This window comes from Mauremys reevesii, linkage group 2, assembly GCF_016161935.1.
Source record: "Mauremys reevesii isolate NIE-2019 linkage group 2, ASM1616193v1, whole genome shotgun sequence".
In the NCBI taxonomy this organism is placed as follows: Eukaryota; Metazoa; Chordata; order Testudines; family Geoemydidae; genus Mauremys; species Mauremys reevesii.
In genome coordinates this window covers 107,581,009-107,596,508 of record NC_052624.1, presented here as the reverse complement: position 1 = coordinate 107,596,508, position 15,500 = coordinate 107,581,009, and the positions used below count along the sequence as shown (strand labels likewise).

Genomic DNA, 15,500 nt, shown 5'->3' with positions numbered 1-15,500 from the left:
TAGTTGCAGAGTCTGAGAAATGACATGTTTCTGATAATACTACATAGCTGGCTTCTGGCTGGGGTGCCAATTTGATTGCACTTTTCCCTCTGGGGAGGAAGTTTACATCCTACTAACTGTTTATAGCATGACAGATTAGAAATGCCAGACACTGGAAATTGGACCAAATGTGCCATTCATGGAGTTACAAATGGGAATCATTTAAAGCTCAGAACACAGCTTGCTTTCCTCACCCCCTTCCCTCTAAAGGTCAAGCTATTTGTAGAAACATTAAGCCAGATGCAGAAGGGTTGCAAGACCATTAAAAAAAGTCTACACTGTGATGTGATTTTATATCCCACCCTAATAGGCAATGTCAGTCATAATTATCAGTATACATGCATTCCTAGCTGGGATGCAAGCTTCACATGATATGGGGCTAAATTGTGTAGAGTACTGCTCTTGTGATTCTGTGGTTTCAATTAACAGCTTCAAGGATGAAAACCCACAGTGAGATGATGGCTGAGGTCAAAGAGGTTATCCTTTTATAGCAGCTGGCATCCTAAGGGAGAAAATAAAAATGAGGGACATCTGAATGACCTGACCCAGGACATTGCTTCCACGAATATCAGGTCAGCAGTGCTGAAATCTGCCATAGGGACTCAGAAGAAAAAGTGTGGTCAGACCAATATATCTCCAGTTCATGACCTTAATCTTTGCTTCACACTTCCTAGTCCTGTATGGGTACACTAAGTTAGACCCAGCAGTAGCCTGACTCTGTTGTGTTCATGAAGTGTGTGAGCATGCGTTATTGCTGGGCTGGCTAACCTTCCTTTCTGTTAACAGATGCTCATTATTTGAAGCAAAGCACAGTGATGTCCACACTTGAAACAAATGTTGCATATTCTGAACCACAAACAGCAATTTACCATAAAGATTCAAGTAAATTACCCTTGTTGGTTTTCTTTTTAACATCTTCCAAACTCAACACTAGAAAAGCTATTCAAAAGGCTCTTATTCTTAATAATAACCTGCATATATTTTTCTTCCCAATCATGACTGCATTTTATCCTTTTAAAAATTAAACCTATTATAAATTCTTCCTAAGGGAAAACACCTATGGAGAGTGCTGAAGACTGACTGGAATGCCCTTATTTAGAAATGATCAAGATTTTATTTTTTTCTTTGTTGCATTTTTGTTTTTCCAGTTCTCATGGCTAACTATATACCTGATCCTGCACACTAATCCACACAGTTAGACCCTTAAGCCCATATGGAAAGCCAGTGGGCCTTCACTGAAGTCAACAGGATCCCTACAGGCACAGGAGTCTGCCCACAGAACAACTTGCAGGATTGGATATGCTAATATGATTTGCTGGAGGGACCAAGAAACCCTGCCATGCCCCACTCCAGTGGTTCCCTGAAGAGGAGGTGCTGCTATACCAGACAATATCCTGTGGTTTCAGGCTTAATATCCATCACAGGGTTCAGAGCCTGCTAGGAGATAATTAGGTGCAGCTGAGATATTTAAGCTCAACACTTAAAGGTAGGAGTGGTTCTTTTAGAAGAGGGAAAAGCTGAAGAGAGGCTGTCCTAGCTAGAAATCAGGGCAGGGAGTGCTGAGGAAACAGTGGTGCTACCTTATATGGTCTGTACTTTTTATGTTTGAGTTTACTGCTTGTAGAACTGCCTGGAAGGAAATGTAGCTAGATATTTTTATTAACTTGGTGTCAATCTGAATTAAACCAGAATCTATACAATAACACTCTACTTAGAGTATTTGAATCTGAGCCATTAGTGAACTTTCTTTCTCATCCTTATTTTCCTGACCTGCTGTAGTCAAGCCCAGCAATGGGTAGCATTAATCCCCTGAATTTGCAAACACTCAGGCATGTGTATAACTTTACTCTGGGATTTCTCTCCTGTAGTAATGAGTAGTAACAGCAGCAGCAGCTAGAAGTACTCTGCTGAGTAAAGTTACATGCATGAGTGTCTGCAGCATTGGGGACTAAAACTGCTATTGGTATCATTGTAAACATCAAAGCTAAGCAAATAATTGCTAACAAAAATTAGCTTAGTCTCTCTGCTCATGGAATAGCTGCAAGCAGACTGCAATTTTTAATTCTCTTGGACAATACACCTGGTTTGATCAGAAATAGTTCAGTGAGGGTCTGCTAGTCATACTGTGTGGTGAGTTGTAACTGGTTAGGTAAGTTCCATTGTATTGTTTCTGCTTCTTGTTAGAATGAACATGGAAATGCTTTGTGTGCATTTGGAAGCACTTAAATTGTAAATTTATATATACTTTTTTTGTCATGCTACTCAGGCATTCAAGTGTTCATGAAAAATGAACATAAAAGGGATGCAGACAGTAGGAGTAAATACATCTGTTCAAAAATGTTGTAATCATTACTACTCACTCACTACTACTACTACTACTACTACTACTATTACTTGCATGGATGCATCAAACCTCTAAGGTAGCAGTGGTCTGCCCGCGTACCACAACTTAGAGGCAAACATTGAAGGTGCTTCAGATGCTAGGTTACTAGCTGTAGTGTGTTGTGATAATAATTTGGCTGTGTGGCTAAATGGAGGAATATTTTACCAGGGCTTGTCCACCAGTACAGTGGTTTAAACAGCTGCAATTTAAGGTGAAATAACTGTTCCTATTGTAGGATGAGTGAGGGGTCTGCTACAGTGTTAGGGCTCCTAGGGTTGGGGTGCCTCTCCAGATCAGCCCAGTCTCTGGGGCCTGCAATCTCCTCTAATCAGTTAGGGGTGTGTCTTGTTAGGTCCCCTCTGTACTGACTCCTTTCCCAGTCTATGCTGCTCTCCCATATTTTCTGCATGGACCTAACCCTAGTTGCTATGGCTGCCAGCCATAGTCTGTTCACACACAGTTCACTGCTTCCCTGGTATTTTCCCCTGCATTCAGCTTCCCTGTTGCTCTTCCAGAATGAGCGCACTCCTTGGGTCACGGTCTTTCTCCAAGAGTTTCTGCTTCCTCCTCCTACTGAGCAGAAGATGTATGTGTCTGTGCCTCTATCCTGGAGGGTCATAGGTTTGTGAGGAGGGAATTGATGGTTATGCCCTATTCTAGAAATCACTGCTGCTTTGTAGACCAAATGTTAAAAATTAACAGCCAAAAGGAAAACAGAGCTACCCAAATCCCTGGACCTCCCTAAATACTACCAGCACGTTAACCAAACACTAAACTCAATAAATTACCCTTACCGTCTTCCCATACCATTGACTCAGGAGAGTTTTACCCTTGGAGATTTCAGCAGGAAATTTCTAGCTGATTAAACTGCACAGGGAGAGGCCTTTTAGCTCAGATCTCATACTATTCAGATCTTTAATATTTCATTCAGTTTCACCCACAAGTAACTAGGAATCTCATGCGATGATTTGGATTCTTAGTGTTACGTACTCATAGCACAATTCTAGAGTGTAGTATGGCTCTCTGAGCTAAGAGGTGAAAACATTATCTAATAGTTGGAGCTTCCAGGGTTTGCCTTAAGTGGAATGTGTGATGTAATTTAGCTTTTGTGACCAAGGTGTAGATTGCCTGCACTAGGCTTCCCTCTGACCATATAAACATATAGCATATAAACACTCCATGGGCTGCAGACAAGAGTCATAACTACTAGAGAAAACATGAATGCACCCCTATAGTGGCCAGGCCTTGAAACCTGGTCTTTTCACTCCGAAAGTAGACCTCTAGCTCTTGATCTCCTTGATCTAGTGTGAATGTACAGGGTCTCCAGACGAAAGCCCTGTGGAATAGCAAGATTTGCATTGAGCCTTTCCACAAACTCTGCTCCCCTGATGAGATGATGGAGGAGGAGAGAGCTCTCTGAGTGGGTCCCTGAGGAGATTTGCTCCCCAGAGTCCCTCCCTGTGGGCTTTAACATTAGAGGGGGTGATCTGGCCCACTAAAAACATGAATTACCTTCCTGAGTGGAAGGTAGGACATAATAAAACTCGCCAAAAATAAATGGGGTAATATTGACTATTTTAATGAAACCAATCTTAAACAGATCTGAAATATTTTTGGAAAGCTAAAAATAAATGACTTTTCTGGTACATTTGCAAAAGAATTGAGTCAAATATTTCCAAGCAGACAACATAATGACCTATTCAAGAAACACGATGTCAGTTGTAGGTGGCTGGGAGATGGTGATGTCGCTATACATTTTTGCAAATGGAAAGGATGGGATTTCACTGAAATGTTTCAGAGCTGAGCAGAGACATCAGCAGTGTTAGAGAGGAATTCCTCACAATGATCTCCCTTCATGCTTTATTCAAATCCAGAGCTGACCATTTGTGTTTATGATATTATTAAACGGAGTAGATAGAAAACCCAGCATGATGACCTGTGAGTGTATAAATATTTTGGATCATTTTATATCTGTAATCATAAAATATTTTTACTGACCCCTTTGAAAAAATATGTTTTCTGTGAAAACTGTTTCCCGGTTTATAGGTGATAGAGTGGACAGGAGAGGAGTATTTGTATGATTGTAATGACTGCACCATACACACTCAACCAATTAGAGGGACAGGAGATAAAAACTGATAGTGAAGTTACTTTGAAAAATGTGTCAGCTGAACATACCCAGCATTAAGCTTTCTGAGCCAGCAAAGCATTTAAAGCATATACTTTAGGCATGTGTGTTTAGTGGGATGAGTCATCTGCTACTAGTTAAGCATGTGCTGTGGTAGATAGAGGCCTAAAATGGGAAACATAAAGAGGGATCACACCCAATCATGGGTCTGTAAGAATGTAAATTTAACACATATTCAGTTTTAGTGATTTAGAATGATTTGAAAGACTTAAAAAAAAAAAGAGAGAGCTAAGACATGGGGGCAAGTTCCTCTATATCCTCCTATTCCCACTTCTTGTTATAAAATTCTTTGATAACCCCCAAGTTTCATTTCTTGTCAGGAAATTCTTATCATTTGCCTTATTTTAAATTATTATTTATTACATCAAAGAGAAATTTACCCAATATGCAAAATATTGAATAAATAGCAAACACTTGCAGACATCCTCATAAAGCAGTAGAAACAATAGGAATGGCAAATATCTGGAAAACTATCAACAGATTATAGAGAAAAGAGAACTCAAATTGTGATTCACAGACACTATGAGTTAGCTAAGGAGATTAAAGTGTAATTCCTATCAACATAATCCCTAAATATCAATGAAACCACTGTTTTAAGTAACACTGACACCCAGTTCACATGCCTTACCCCTCACACATCATAATATGCAATGCACTCAGAGCCCCATTGTGTGGACAGAAAATCCCCTTACTTCCAGCATAGTCACCAACAATGCACACAATCCAGTCCTCTAAATCAGAGGCACTACCTTCACTCCAGCTCTTGAAATATTAATATCCTGTTGGTAAACTTTTATCTCAAACATATGTAGCCCACTACTACACTTAGCAATGTTGGGCCAGAGCCCCAAATGTGTGGGTGCGCAAGACCTGGGTAGGGGGAAAAATTAGCTTTAAGCTACTTTTCTGTTACCCTAGTCCCCCAAATCTTGGAGCCAGCCATGAGGCAAAAGGGCCCACAGTATAATTCAGAACAACTAAAGAGCTGCTCTAAGTTATGCCACATACAGCAGTCCCTTAGAGATCTCTTTGCTGGCCAATCATCATGGGAGAGCTTTATGATCCGACTCTGTGCTGCCATGTCCCTTATATCCAGGTTGTAGAGAACTCACTATGATGGCTTTATTCCACCACCAGTGGAATCACCAACTACCTTTTTTAAGGTAGCTCTCTGTGTAGGCAAGGACTACAGGTCTTGGGGGCCAGGATCTGGCCCATTAATTGGCTTTGAAACAAATGTTTTTTGAATGAATATTTTAAGTCAGGTATTGGATTGAAATAATAATCTTGTGTGACTATCACAGGCCCCAGAACACAACCTTTAAGTCTATATTTTGTGATGATATGTTTGCCCATTATATATGCCCGTATAGGTATATTTACAAAAATGAATGAGAAACTTTTCAAAATAACTGTGTATTAGTTTCTGGCATATGACAAAATGTTTTTTGACAGTTTTTTATTTTGTGTTCTGGTGCTATTCAAAAAAATCACAGGCAGTTTGACAAAACTGTACAAGATGATCAGCAAGGTGCAAACTTCCACACACAGCAGCAGATGGCAAAACAACTAACAACATCAGCAGAAATTAAACTTTTGGCGTCAGTGGCCCAGTTTCCTAACAGTGATGAAAACCTCTGCATGTCAGTGCCTTCCAGTAGTCTGCTGTGGTTGACACTGGATTAAAAAGTGGAAGGGGAAAGGAATCTCATATTGACAGTGCTATGGCTGAGCTTGTAAAACAACTAGGTTAGTGTGCAGTTAAATCCTACAGCAAGGTGTCTCGAAGTGGTGAGATAAAAGGGAATGCCCAGAAGACTGATGGAAATCAAGCCCTATGTTCTTACATAAAAAAGGAGACCTAGGATGCAAAACACAAATCTCCTAATTAATCTGACCTACGGATAAGAGATAGTACACCTCACCATTGTAAAGAATATTTAGCATCAGACTCAGAAGTTGTCTACAAAGCAGAATTTAGGCTGAGGAGAACATGGTGGTATTTAGTGGAAATTGATGGAGAAAGCAATTATTTCACATGTACTTCATTATCAGCTTATTTTCATCTCTGAATACTCTATGCAGGTATGGATGGTAATATTTGATATGGGTTTTCCAGGTCATTTAATACGAAACTTCTAATGTTAAATAGAACTTCTATCACAACTAATATTTCCTACTCTGAAATACTCCCAGAACTCTTACAAAAGATGACTGATAGGACTATGTATTTTATTTGTGATGGGTTCAACTGTTAACCATTCACCATGAAACTTGGGGTTTAAATGCTTCAGAATTATCCCCTCCCCATCTGACCCTGGCCTTACAGTTTTGCATCAGAGCTCCAAAACCAGAATGATTCAGTTTTCTGGATACAGCTTGAATGTATCACAAGTGGGTAGACTTGTAGTGAGAACAGATGATCTGGTAAGCATTGAAGTTGAAGAAAATATTGTGGACTAAACTGATTTTGTGAGATTATGTGGCCAAAGCTAATTTGAAGCAATTTTGAATTCAACCTTGAATGTGAACTCCTAAAGTGAATCTTGATCTGAACTTTGTAGTGATGTGAATAATGCAGCACAGTTCTAAGGTCACAGACAAATATTTGCAGATGTGGGTGTCTTAAAGTTAGGCACCTACTTCTATATTTAATCACTTAGATAAAAGTGACCTGGTTTCCAGAGATGGAGACCACCAGATAAAGTTGATCTGGGTGCTTAGCACGTCTGAAAATCAAGTGCCTAACTAATGTTTGTAAATTGTAGACATCGTGCAGGTCAATAACAATGAAGCTAATGATATAATTTTATTTAGTTAGGCACCCTTTCTAGCACTTCTATAACAATGAACTATCTCCATATGATCTAGATGTCCCAGCATAAGGTAAAAATACAACTGCAGCAATTTCAGATAACCTACCACACATCTGCTTCCCACTTAAACAGTTCTCCACCCCTACAATTAAAATCCTTCCTCCCACCCTAACTTTCAAATGTAAATGGTAAGGAGGATTAAGTTTTCAGTGAACCCTGAAGATCATGAGGTTTGGGCAATATCTGTTAGCCCAAATTGTGAGGAGTACCATCTATTTATAAGTCTGATGGAATGTTCTGAACACCAAGGTCATGGCTGATTGATGAAAGAGAACCATTATATCCTTCTGAGTGACATCTGAAATTGGTTACCTTGGTCATTTAGGCTCAGTGACAAAGAAATGTGATAGCTGTCAGGTACTCTTTAGGAGGCTGGCAATACCTCAGTTAACGATGACATTGACATTTGAAGATTAGCTGGAGCATTTTCATTATTAGGGAGCCTGAACTTTCTTGATTTTGATTGGTAAATAGCCCATTTGCCTTTGGAAGAAATGAGGTAAGGTAGTTTATAAGATTGGGATGGTTTAAAATTTGGGTATTCTGTTAAATATTATGCTGGGCCAACCCAGAGAAGGGGTCATCTGAATGGTGGACGATTGCTATATACCAACTGACTTACCCCTCAGCGGTGCTCTTAGAGTAAAATTGATAAATGTTTGTAAAATGCTTTGAGATCTTCAGATGAAAGGGACTATCTGAAATACATAGCATTATTGTGTTAGTGCCTACCAGAGGCAGGAAAATGAGAATTTCAAGGGCTAGTGAGGGCTACAATTCCTGCTGAAAGACAAGAGTGCATTTTAATCAAAGACAAAACTTGGCACAATCTACAGTTCGCTATTAGAGAGAGTGCCGCAGCAAAACTAGTAGAACAGATGAGCCTGTCTCGTAAACTGGTTATAATTAAATAACAGTTTAAGAAAGCCAGGTAAGTCAAGCACCCTTGTTTAATATTCATGGACAAAATGTAAATATTTGCCTAACTTGTGTGGTGTTTGCACGTTATACCCCTAATTCCTTTCCTGGCTACGTTAATGCCAGAAAGGCACAGCCAACTTCATAGCTCTGAGCTGAACCATGAACTTCTCTGGCTGTGGTTTTGTTTTTTTAATAAAACATCTCAAGGGTAATCAGGTGTCTACATTTTGATCATAAAGGTAACCACCTAAGCAAGGTGGTTTTGCGATCTGTTGATTCACAGCATTTGCTTTCCATTATCATCAAACATTGTTATAAAGGGTAAAAGTGTAAAATTCTTACAAGCATAAGCATCAGAGCCTGCAGATTACAATGTTTTCCTTCAGATTATTAGCTTTTCCAAGTATTTTTAAATGATCTTTTTTTATTTGGTTAGACAAAGTTAATAACAGTGCACTCTTGTATTTCTTATTGTTACTTCCAAGTTAACAAATCATTAATTTAAAATATGAACAATACTTGATTTTTTCTTATTATTCCTGTCATATTTTCCCCCAGTTCTACTTTCTGTATTTTTTTTTAAATAATACTCTCATAACTTATGGAATCATTATTTATAGTACACCCTCTGGAAACTAGAAATTTAACTGCTTCCATACTGATTTTTCTCTCCCTCTTCTCTCCACCCCCAATATGTGCACTAGTTTCTATCCTACCATTGCTCATGTGTGCTAGGTGGCAGATGTTTGTTTAGTTTGCAGAGGAAGTAAAAGCATTGTTTGGTTGAAAAATATATTAAAAACATTCATTACACACATATGGAGTCAAAGTAGGTCAAATCTGGGGTCCTGATATGCTTGACCATATCCCTTGCAAAATGTAAGGGAATTAAATGCTCTTGTGCATTATAGATATTTTTCTCTGTTGTGCATGGTAGCTATATCGAACTGTCTCCTCACTGCATGCAAGGACTATTCAAAAACAGGAGCAGATTTTTTTACTATGAAGCTTCTCTACAATCCAGCTGTGGTGGCCTTTTTGCTAGATTGTTGTCCCATACATTTCCCTGTTCATAACAAAGCTGATTTATTCGTCGTCATCATCATGATGAAGCTCAAACATATCCCCTTTCATTTCAAGGGGGCTGAAAGTCAATTGTAAGAGAAAATCAAAGATGTGTCCTTACAGGCACAAGAAACAGAGGTTAGCTGGTTTCATATTCAGTAGTCTCCAAGGGGTGTCATACCAGATGTCTGATTTTTCATTTCCAATACTATGAACTTTTGTTATGGATCTGTGACACTAAACGGTGCCTATGGCAGTTGTAGATCTTTCTCTGCATGCTCATGCATTAAGTTTTATGTATTGTTAGAGGAGAAATGGTGTCATTAAGTTTCAGCGCTCTTCCCTTCCGGTGTATCAGACATGCACCATTCTGGAAAACAAGAAAGGAAAGTGAGCATTTGAAAAAAGATACAGAATTTGGGCTGTGCTTACAAAACCTGAACTGAGCATTAAAATGAATTAAAAAAAACAAACCTCTCTTTAGTCTGGCTAAGGCTTGAGAAGAGTTCTTTTGTTTGCATTGCGTTCTTTACTTTGTAACGTAGATCTCATGTAAATTACACAATTCAGACTGATTAATCTGTAAATACGGAATGCAAACTGTCAGTTAGCTGTGGTTTTTGGAGAAGGCAGGCATACAGAGTCACCAGGTGGATCACCAGAGTTATTACTACACTCTTGAGATCTGGTCCCCTGCTTTATCAAAGCTTCATCTATGTTGCAGATGGGTACTCTTTAATTTAAAGAGGAAGGGTGGGGTGGGGACAACATAACAGACAAAATAGCTCAGTGGCTTCTGGAAGCAAACAGATTTTTATAAATCTCATAAACTGCTCAGTTCCCAGCATAAAGTCTTACGGAAAGGGTTATTCTATTCCTGGTTTCAGACATCTGTTCACATTTCCTGCTGGGAATTCTGGGATTTAGACAGCCATCTGCTGCTTCTTACTGTAGCAGCTCAACAACAAAGGGAATTTTCTCAACTAACAAACAAAGCCTTTGACTAATAAAAAAGGTATTGCTATGAGCATATGCTATTTTTTCCTTTTAATTTTAGTCAGTATATTTTTAAGTCTATTTGGATTATATTAACTTTACAAAACAAAAAAAATGAAATAAGGCAAGTTGCTGAAAAATACTTGTGTATGAGTTTTCTTAATGAAATTCAAACTAAATAAACAAGCAGGTGTTGCCATTGTACATTTCTAGGTGAGTACATTGCAGCAGGTTGGTGCGGAGTAAAGAAAAACATCTTCAGTTGGTTGGACTACAGCTGTATTTGTTTATGTAAAACAAAACAATATTGCTTTCAGCTTTATGTGCCTTTAGTGATCTGATTACCGGTGATAGGGGATTTATTATCTAAATAAACTAATGCACTACAGGGAAAGGACCTGCAGTGTTAAGGGATGGACAAGATGACCAACTAATATAGTAGGCCTTCTGTCTCATTTATTTGAATCCGCTCTGTACAGTATATATCCTTTACTAGATAATATTCTCCTCCACTTCTCTGCTTTTGCCTTGAGGGAGAAATCTTTGTGCCTCTGTTTGAAAATTCAGATACTAATTGCAAAGGAACTCTCCCTTTAAAATCCTCCATTCCATCCTGTTGCTCAAGATGATCCCTGTAAACATCTTTGGCCTATAATACTGCTGTGACTGGGGTGAGGAAATACATCTGTATCCAACTGTGAGCTTCATTTTGGTTTTTAACTTTAATTTTTACACCCTGTCTTCCATTTTGTGAGCTAACTGCCCTTTTGTGTTCTCCGTTGAAAAGCCAGCCTGACCTTGAAAAGGCCAATCTATTCCAGACACTACTCTGCCAGGGAGGAGCGGGGCACTTTAGAGAGGGATATAACTGAGAAACCCATCAAAGCCCATCAACTTTGAATGACTGTCAGTGACTATCCCATCTCAGGAGATCATGGTTCATCACCACATGCCAGAAGATTGGGAAGGAGAGAAAAGGAAGGCAGGAGGGACCATACTTTGCCAGAAATGGTGACCAAACCTCTGATTTGCAGGAATGAGATCACACTTTGGGGTGGGGTGGGGTGTGGTGTGTATGTTCCATCTCAGGTCTGTTATTTTGCAAAGATTTGTAACACTCTAGTGCTTTCTTAAGAGTAAAAGTGATTGTGGTCTGTGATGTGGGCACCTAGGCATTATGGGTAATGCAAATAATAAATTTTCACTTGCCTGTCATGGTTTCCCTGAAGGGGTTAATCAAGAAACCATCTATTGAGACACTGCAGTTCTGTCTGTTTTTCTGGCACTGTGTATGGAACTGGAAGCATTTCAGAGAATGCTACCATTAAGGTCCTGGACTTTAATCTCTTACTTAGCAGCCTAGATTTGGCTTCCAAGATCTCTCCCTGCACTTTTTCCTATGGCATTGGTACCTTCATGTATCACACCACCAGCTCCTCCATAGCACTGCAAATACATCTGTCTAGATGTCTCGTGAGATTGTCAGGAGTAAGGCTCTCAGCTGCGCCTGCTCAGTACTTCTGATGCCCTAGTGAGCCAGCTAGGCTGCCTGATGGACCTAGCAGCAGCAGTGGCACACTGGCTGCTCAACACACATGCCCATGGACTTTCTGCCTCCCTGTGCATGTCTCTCCAAGCGCTGCTCCTTGCTCTGCTCCTCCATAGTTCCAGCCCAGATCCTACCTTGCATCCAGCCCTGTTCCCATCCTGTTCCAGCCTGGCTCCTGTCTCAGAACCATCCCTGCTCCTGCCTTCCCTGACTCCTAGTAATCTGGTTCGGACCCTTGGCTCTGACTCCGACTCCGCTTCAACCCTTAGTTTCAGTGTTTGGACTGTGACCTCGGTTCTGACTCCTGACTCTGTCTCTGTCTTGACCTTTGTCTCTGGCATTCGGACTCTGACTACTAGACCTGACCACCTACGACCCAGTCCGCTGACAGAGATCTGCAAACTTTGCACCTTGTGGGCAATTTACCATGAGGGTCTTCCAGTGGTTAAGGGGCTGGGTATTACAGGGGGATGCTTGGAGGACTCGGAGATTGGAGTGCACCTATTGCTAGCCTGCTTATGGGCAGTGGAGCCCACATTGACTGAGAGGAGATTGCTAAGTGGTGGCTGTGGCTGAGAGAGTGTGAGGGACTGACCCCTGGCAGTTACAGACAAGGCACCCTAATGCTAAGGGCAAGTGGTAGCAAACTGCTCACAATCCTGGGTCCCTTTGGAAAGGGTCCCACAAATTTCCCAAGGGTTTGAATTCCAAAGGTGGGAGCCCTCACCGGAGAGAGCTCTGCCACCAATTATTCCTGCACATGCTTCCCTTAACCCAGACCACCAAGCATCCCTTCCAGTTTCTCTCTAGTATTTTCTCTTGCTGCTCAGATACAGCAGCCCCTGAAAATGACACAGATGCATACACTATTCTTCAGGTAGGCAGAATGGCCAAGACTTTAAAAAGTAGGGGGGAGGGATAGCTCAGTGGTTTGAGCATTGGCCTGCTAAACCCAGGGTTGTGAGTTTAATCCTTGAGGGGGCCACTTAGGGATCTGGGGCAAAATCAGTACCTGGTCCTGCTAGTGAAGGCAGGGGGCTGGACTCAATGACCTTTCAGGGTCCCTTCCAGTTCTATGATATATATATATATATATATGGGGAGATATACCTAAGTAGCTAGTAATCCTTGGATGCTTCAGGTTTTTGGGTGCCCAGCTTTAGACATTCAAGAGACCTGGAGTTCAGCACATTCTGAAAATCAGTCCCCTTCAAGGTGTCTTGAGTTGGGCACTCAAAAGTCACTAGTCACTCTGGAAAATCTTGGCCAATGGTGTCTCTAATGAACCTTTTCCCTTGGGGGAAGGTGTTCTCTCTAACTCCATTAGTCTTTAAGCATTGAATTGTGATTACCCTCTCTGACTGAGGAGGACTGGAGACCATTTCCTCCAGAGTCAGTCAACACCAGTCAATACATTGGCCAGTGGTCCTGTAAACTGTGTGTGTGTGTGTGTGTGTGTGTGTGTGTGTGTGTGTGTGTTCCTTTTCCACTGAACAAGTGTTTGCTGAGTCCCAAGTTTAATGTGTGCAAAGTGACCTGTTTGCTGTATATGCAACAAAATATGCACAGATATTTAGTGTGGTAATAGTAATGACTATTTTATAAATAGTCACTCACCATTTCACCATATTGTGGAACCCTGCTGTGGAATCACCAAAAGAATAAGCAAATCCTCATATCACGTAGCATAAATTATGCTGATAGCTTTTAGAAATGAATCTATAGTAGAGAAGAGGGTGTGTGAGATAAATTATTTTCAGTAGTATTGAGTAATGGTGACTGTGGGAGTGCCCAATAACCCATGCATTTACTGGAGTGAATATGCTTTTGTGTGACAGAATAATTACACAATAGCTTGAGTTAAGAATAAAGCTAAGAACAGAGTAAGCTAGTCTGCCTTCACTCTGGTAGTCCTGATTGTAGGTTTGATTCAACATATGTTAGAGTAATGGTAATGGTTTATATGTGTGGTTACTTTAATTCCTCTATACCTTCTGAATTTTACTAAATAACATTTTACACCTCTACCCTGATATAATGCTGTCCTCGGGAGCCAAAAAATCTTACCGCCTTATAGGTGGAACTGCATTATATCAAACTTGCTTTGATCCGCCAGAGTGCACAGTTCCCCCTCCCCCCGAGCGCTGCTTTACCGCGTTATGTCCAAATTCGTGTTATATTGGGTCGTGTTATATCGAGGTAGAGGTGTATTTGTAAAGTGAAAAATTTTGTGCATCACTTTCTATTTAAAAAAAACAAAACAAAATTAAAGCAAGAGAAAAAGAGGAAGAAAATCCATAAGTAGAATAAGCTAATGGGCCCACTGTACATCAACACAAATACTGGCATAGGATTCAGCGCGTTTATTTCAGAGCCACTAAATTTGCCTGTGGAAATTCATATTTACTATATAGTGATCCATCTTAAACCCACAGCAAGATAATGTTGATATGCCTAATCCAAAGGAGACAGACAGGGTGGATTTTTACAGGGACGCATTTTTATTGATTTCATAGGGAGTTTGCCCAAGAAAGGATTGAGAAGCACTCTAGCATCTAGCCCAAAGTAAGCAAACAATAAGCAGATAAGGGTTAAAATCTTTTTCAAAGCCCAAATTAATTGTGGTAAGTGGTTCTTCTTAATCCACTATTTCGTCGAAATGGTCTATTGATCCTGATGGAGAGCCCACTGAAATGAATGGGGGTCTTTCCCTGGCCTGTTCAGATCATGCCTTTACAGAGGAATGCTTTTCTTTTACAAAGGCTCTGTTGTTCTGTCCGTATCATGTCATCGTGTTCATCGAGGTGTCTCATTAAAATTTAATTATTGCTTTTACCAACTCATTTTGTATCAAAATAAGGTTCACTGGTCTCTGATTCTAACGATTACTCCAAACACTTTTTTCCAAGTAGGTGCAACATTAGTATCTTCAAGCCCTCCAATGTAGCAGCTGATTTCAATGTGCGGTTGTACATTTTTCATGGTAGCTTAGCCACTCCGTAATTAGATTCTTTCAGAGTCTAGGATGTGTACTCTGGTTCTAGTGGCCTGCTCTTTTAAATTTATCATTTTGTCGAATATCTCTTGTTTTTACACCTCTGTCCCTGACAGGGACTCATTTTACCTACTCCAGATATATTCTTTTCAAGCAATTATCTCTCTCAAATCCTTGCAATTCCTTTTGCCTACATGAGTACTTCCATTTTAGGAAAGAATCTAGTCCTTAATTTTGCAAAACTGCAGAAAAAGAAATTTATTCAAAATTATGGCCTAATGGATGGCAAAATATATCTGTTATAGAAGCATGAAACATGTCCCTGTTAAGAAAAATATTTCACTTGCAACAATTTAAAGCATTGGCACTAAATTTAAATGACTTTTAATCCAACAGTTTCCTTTAAATTTAAAACAAGAAAACAAATTGTTCAGAATTTTCATGTCCTCTTCTGTTTCCACTAAAGTCAATGACAAGACTCCCATTGA

General features: G+C 40.0%; 1 long non-coding RNA gene across 1 annotated transcript in view; it reads left to right on the top strand.

The window, feature by feature from the left end:
- Positions 1 to 1,560: 1,560 nt before the first annotated feature.
- Positions 1,561 to 15,500, top strand: part of LOC120398427 — a 111,204-nt gene continuing 97,264 nt past the window's right edge. Inside the window, exon 1 of the long non-coding RNA XR_005594400.1 lies at positions 1,561 to 1,627. This is a non-coding gene — a long non-coding RNA (uncharacterized LOC120398427). The remainder of the gene's footprint in view (positions 1,628 to 15,500) is intronic.